Genomic DNA, 6,518 nt, shown 5'->3' on the forward strand with positions numbered 1-6,518 from the left:
CAAATAGGTACCACTTCAAAATACATCTCTTACAGACAAAATAGAATTTTGCCTTAAAAATGAAGGAATATAGCCAGTAAACGTAAGCACTTACAATCACAGTCACAATCACACCATCCTATAATACAACCCTGTACACACAACCTCACTGTTGGAATAACAAGGACACATGTAACAAGGACACATGTAACATGTGAATTTTAAACATATGTTAACAAAACGCATTAGGCATCAGTGTCCTTGGGCTTGCTAGCGTTAAGCTGTCATTACTTGAAGTTGAAGAATTTATGGTTCATCTTCAGTAAAAGCTGTTTTTCAAAGTTTGGGGAATCCAGCCTTGTTCTACGGGGGCTTGAAACAAGTCCTGCAATGCTGAACAGCCTTTCACAGGCAGCTGATGCAGGTAAGGCTGTGTTTAAGCTCAGAGAACAGCTTACAGACTGCCGGGAAGGACTTGAGCAAATCCATATGATCCGCTGAACAGGCCAGTTATCCGTCCAGCTGTTTGGAGCTTTCTTGTGCTTGAGACATTTTCAAAGCAGAGAAGAAGTCCTCCTCATCTGATGAACTGGTGCCATCACCTAGCTGCAGCAAGGGTTCTTCCAGGTGGTCCTTGATGTAGTCCATTCCTGAAATACAAGGGAGATGACAATAGACATCATGCAGTTGTGAGCCTACATTAATCCATCCCCGATCCAAGAAACAGGGCCAAGTAGGTTACTCATTGGACCTGAACCACAAAGTCAGGAATGTAGTTTAAATGGGTGGTTCTCAAATCTATGAAGTATCAAACTGTACACTATACACAGATGTTTATGAATAATAAAAATACTGTTAATTAAACACGTTGTCAGACCCATTCTGATGGTTCATCCTTTGTCCACGTTGTTTTGAATTTGGGGAGTTGCTGCGATCAGCTCAGGGTCATGAAACATGTGGCTGAAGCGCTACTTCAGTCCCAGTTGTAACGCATCTACCAGAGGCTTACAGTAATTCAGGGACAACTTGATTCGGTCAAGTTTTGTGATCAGCAGGTTAATAGTAGGAAGAAGCCACCCCATCTGGACATTGGTTTCAGCCTGCAGGATGTTGATGGCCTTTGCGACTGGGCTCATGGTGGCAGCATACTCTGTGAGTAAGGCAAGATCAGCTGGATTGAAACCATGAAAAAAAGAATATATATATAATAATACTGTGTTTTCTAACCCGATACAAAGGGGACCACTAACCATTTCACCTGATTTAACTACAGTAATCAATGGCTGGAAGAGTGGTTGACTAAATGGATCAATGATAGTTTATGGCTACAACATGTGAAACAGTTATTAGTCCCCAAGCAAAGTCAGGAAACACTGCAACAGATTTAGAGAACATTCAAGACCTTAAATTATGACAAAGTAATGCACAATTCTAACTTACATTGGAACCTCAAAGTTTGTGTAGAGAACTCTCTTTGCCTTTGACAATCCTTCTACAGCCATGAACCAGAAGTTCAACCTTGTAGTATTCGGGCGCAGAAGCTGGAGATCGCAAGCATCTTCAACCGTATCGGCTGCAATTGTGGATCTTCCGCATTTGTTCCAAAATGTTTGGCACTTGCTGAATGTTGAACACAACACTTTTTTTGTAAGATTCACTGATGTGGTCAACTCCAACTGCTCTGCTTGATTGTGGAGGGAGTTTTGGGGCCATGTTTTCTCTTCAGTGTGTTTGCCACCAGTTCTCCATACTTCTTAAGATGGTGTTTAAGCTTTCTCTGAAATAAGAAGAAAAGGAAAAGTGAAAGACAGTTACTTAGCTAGAAAACGATCACCAAATACTTAAATACAAATACAAATACCAACAGGGATTGCAACGTGTCCTTGCAGGAGTACATGGCTTTCATGATCAGCCGCGAAACAGAGAACGTAAAGTCCAGCGAGGAGATTGAGAGCGCCTTCCGAGCCCTCAGCGTCGATGCCAAGCCCTACGTCACCAAGGAGGAGCTCTACCAGAACCTGAGCAAGGAACAGGCAGACTACTGTATCTCGCACATGAAGCCCTACCTAGACAGCAAGGGCCGGGAAATGCCCTCTGCCTTTGACTTTGTTGAATTCACCCGCTCGCTTTTCGCCAACTGATCCCTTTTAAGGTATAGGATACTAATTTTAAAGCTACAAACAACATTAGTTAAGTGTGAGTTTGTGACTACTGTATAATATTACAATGAGGGAAAAACGATGTTAATTGATCTAGCTGGTAGGTTACGTCAATAACTTAAGTCTACGGTAATTAGCAAGGTAAGAACAACTTTATCAACTAACACAATTAAGAAAATGGCTAGCTAACTTGGTGTTAGCTAAAATCCAAAAGCTATCAGCTAGCTAGCTTGACCATGTGTTTAGAGAAAAGTTATTTGGCTAGACTAACGTTAGCTGACTAAAATGTGCCCAGATTCAGAAACTACCAGTTAGCCAGCTTGTTAACAAGCATGTCATCGCCTGCTGCCTAGCAAAACAAGTTCACCCGTGAATGTGCCGACTCGCCGATGTTGCTTGCATCTTTTTCCCAACATAATTGTTTTTTTTCTGAGTTTTTTGTTTTTTGATTTTGTAATGAAGGTGTCAGGGGAAATGTATTGGAGTAAAAGTATACTTTTTTTATATAGTGAAGTAAAAGTAAAAATCGACAGAAATATAAATAGTACACTAAAGTACAGATACCCCACAAAAAACTACTTAAGTACAGTAACGAACCCATTAAGAAAATTACTGTAAAAACTGTTAAATCCCTGTGTATAGATGAGGAATTGAAAAATGGTATGGTTGAGAGCGATGAGGCAAAGGAGATGTCAAATAGTTCTGGCTGTACAACCGATTGGCTAACTTACTGCAGATTGAGAAATCATGTGACTAAACTGAATAAAAAGAAGAAGAAACTACACTATGGTACAAAGTTAAATGACATAATGAATGATTGTAAAAAGCTTTGGTGCAACTCCGCTCCATTAGGCAAACTCCGCTCCATTATTATTTGATTCAGATGGCTCATTCATCACAAAAACCACTGAAATTGCCAACTACTATAATGATTTTTACATTTGCAACATTAGCAAACTTAGGCATGACATGCCAGCAACAAACGCTGACACTACACATCCAAGTACAGTTGAAGTCGGAAGTTTAGATACACCTGAGCCAAATCCATTTAAACTCAGTTTTTCACAAATCCTGACATTTAATTTTCGTATAAATTCCCTGTCTTAGGTCAGTTAGGATCACCACTTTATTTTAAGAATGTGAAATGTTAGAATAATAGTAGAGAAAATGATTTATTTCAGCTTTTATTTCTCTCATCACATTCCCAGTGGGTCAGAAGTTTGCATACAGTCAATTAGTATTTGGCAGCATTGCCTATAAATTGTTTAACTTGGGTCAAACGTTTCGGGTAGCCTTCCACAAGCTTCCCACAATAAATTGTGTGAATTTTGGCCCATTCCTCCTGACAGAGCTGGTGTAACAGAGTCAGGTTTGTAGGCCTCCTTGCTCGCACACGCTTATTCAGTTCTGCCCACAAATGTTCTATAGGATTGAGGTCAGGGCTTTGTGATGGCCACTTCAATACCTTGACTTTGTTGTCCTTAAGCCATTTTGCCACAACTTTGGAAGTATGCTTGTGGTCATTGTCCATTTAGAAGACTTATTTGCGACCAAGCTTTAACTTCCTGACTGATGTCTTGAGATGTTTCTTCAATATATCCGCATAATTTTCCCTCCTCATGATTCCATCTATCTGACTCGGTTTTGGAGCAGTGGCTTCTTCCTTGCTGAGCGGCCCTTCAAGTTATGTCGATATAGGACTCGTTTTACTGTGGATATAGATACTTTTGTACCTGTTTGAACCAGCATCTTCACAAGGTCCTTTGCTGTTGTTCTGGGATTGATTTGCACTTTTCGCACCAAAGTACGTTCATCTCTAGGAGACAGAACGCCTATCCTTCCTGAGCGTTGTGACGGCTGTGTGGTCCAATGATGTTTATACTTGCTTACTATTGTTTGTACAGATGAACGTGGTACCTACAAACGTTTGGAAATTGCTCCCAAGGATGAAACAGACTTGTGGAGGTCTACAATTGTTTTTCTGAGGTCTTGGCTGATTTCTTTTGATTGTCCCATGATGTCAAACAAAGAGGCACTGAGTTTAAAGGTAGGCCTTGAAATACATCCACAGGTACACCCCCAATTGACTTAAATGATGTCAATTAGCCTATCAGAAGCTTCTAAAGCCATGACATAATTTTCTGTAATTTTCAAAGTTGTTTAAAGGCACAGTCAACTTAGTGTATGAAAACTTCTGACCCACTGGAATTGTGATACAGTGAATTATAAGTGAAATAATCTGTCAGTAATTGTTGGAAAAATTACTTGTGTCATGCACAAAGCAGATGTCCTAACCGACTTGCCAAAACTATAGTTTGTTTATCAATACATTTGTGGAGTGGTTGAAAAACAAGTTTGCATGACTCCAACCTAAGTGTATGTAAACTTCCGACTTCAACTGTGTATCTGACTAAATTAGGAAAGACAAGAACTGTAATTTTGAATTCCATACAGTAAGTGTGGAAGAGGTGAAACAATGACAAGCCACAGGGGTCTGACAACTTGGATGGAAAATTACTGAGGATAATAGAGGACGATATTGCCACTATTTGCCTTATCTTAAATTTAAGCCTACTAGAAAGTGTGTGCCCTCAGGCCTGGAGGGAAGCAAAAGTTATTCCCCTACTTAAGAATAGTAAAGCCCCCTTAACTGGCTCAAAGAGCTGACCAATCAAACTGTTACCAACCTTTTCAGCGCGCTAATAGGGAAGGACATTCTACAAGCACTTATTACAAATTACTGATGATTGGCTGAGAGAAATTGATGACAAAAAGATTGTGGGGGTTGTTTTTTTAGACTTCAGTGCGGCTTTTGACATGATCACTCATATTCTGTTGCTGGAAAAATGTATGTGTTGGCTTTACACCCCCTGCTATATTGTAGATAAAGAGTTACCTGTCTAATAGAACACAGAGGGTGTTCGTTAATGGAAGCCTCTTCAAAAAAATCCAGGCAGAATCAGGAATTCCCCAAGGCAGCTGTCTAGGTCCCTTACTTTTTTCAATCTTTACTAACGACATGCCACAGGCCTTCAGTAAAGCCAGTGTGTCTATGTATGTGGATGACTCAACACTATACACATCAGCTACCACAGCGACTGAAATGAGAGCAACACTTAACAAAGAGCTGCAGTTAGTTTCAGAATGGGTTGCAAGGAATAAGTTAGTCCTAAATATTTCAAATACTAAAAGCATTTGATTTGGGAAAATTATTCACTAAACACTAAACCTAACCTAAATCTTGTAATGAATAATGTGGAAATTGAGCAAATTGAGGAGGCTAAACTGCTTGGAGTATCCCTGGATTATAAACTGCCATGGTCAAAACATATTGATACAACAGTAGCTAGGATGGGGAGAAGTCTGTCTATAATAAAGTGCTGCTCAGCTTTCTTAACAGCACTATCAACAAGGCAGGTCCTACAGACCCTAGTTTTGTCTCACCTGGACTGCTGTTCAGTCGTGTGGTCAGGTGCCACAAAGAGGGACTTAGGAAAATTGCAATTGGCTCTGAACAGGACAGCACGGCTGGCCCTTGGATGTACACAGAGAGCTAACATTAAAAATATGCATGTCAATCTCTCCTGGCTCAAAGTGGAGGAGAGATTGACTTCATCACTACTTGTATTTGTGAGAGGTATTAACATGTTGAATGCACCAAGCTGTCTGTTTGAACTACTGGCACACAGCTTGGATACCCATGCATACCCCACAAGACATGCCACCAGAGGTCTCACAGTCCCCAAGTCCAGAAAAGTCTATGGGAGGTGCACAGTACTGCAGTACATAGAGCCATGACTACATGGAACTCTATTCCACATCAAGTAACTCATGCCAGCAGTACAATTGAACAACAATAATCAGTTTGTGCTGGCCGACCACGAGGTCAAGAGAGAGAGCTGGCCCTGAAACAAGGTAAGGTGGCTGTCACGCCCTGGCCTTAGTTATCTTTGTTTTCTGTATTATTTTAGTTAGGTCAGGGTGTGACAGGGGGGATGTTTGTGTGTATTTGTCTCGTCTTGGGTGGTTGTATCGTATAGGGGGTTTTGTAGAGTTTATGGGGTTGTGTTCAGTGTAGGTGTCTAGGTATGTCTATGGTTGCCTGAATGGTTCTCAATCAGAGACAGCTGTCTTTAATTGTCTCTGATTGGGAGCCATATTTAAGGCAGCCATAGGCATTAGGCTGTTGTGGGTAATTGTCTATGTCTAAACGTTTGTAGCGTGTGTGTGCACTTTTGTTTTGTAGCTTCACGGTCGTTTGTTGTTTTGTTAGTTTGTAAAGTGTTTCGTGGTCATCTTCTTCGTAAATAAAAAGAGGATGTATTTATATCACGCTGCACCTTGGTCCACTCATTCACCAGAAGACGATCGTGACAGTGG

Source organism: Salvelinus fontinalis, chromosome 1, assembly GCF_029448725.1.
Source record: "Salvelinus fontinalis isolate EN_2023a chromosome 1, ASM2944872v1, whole genome shotgun sequence".
In the NCBI taxonomy this organism is placed as follows: domain Eukaryota; kingdom Metazoa; phylum Chordata; class Actinopteri; order Salmoniformes; family Salmonidae; genus Salvelinus; species Salvelinus fontinalis.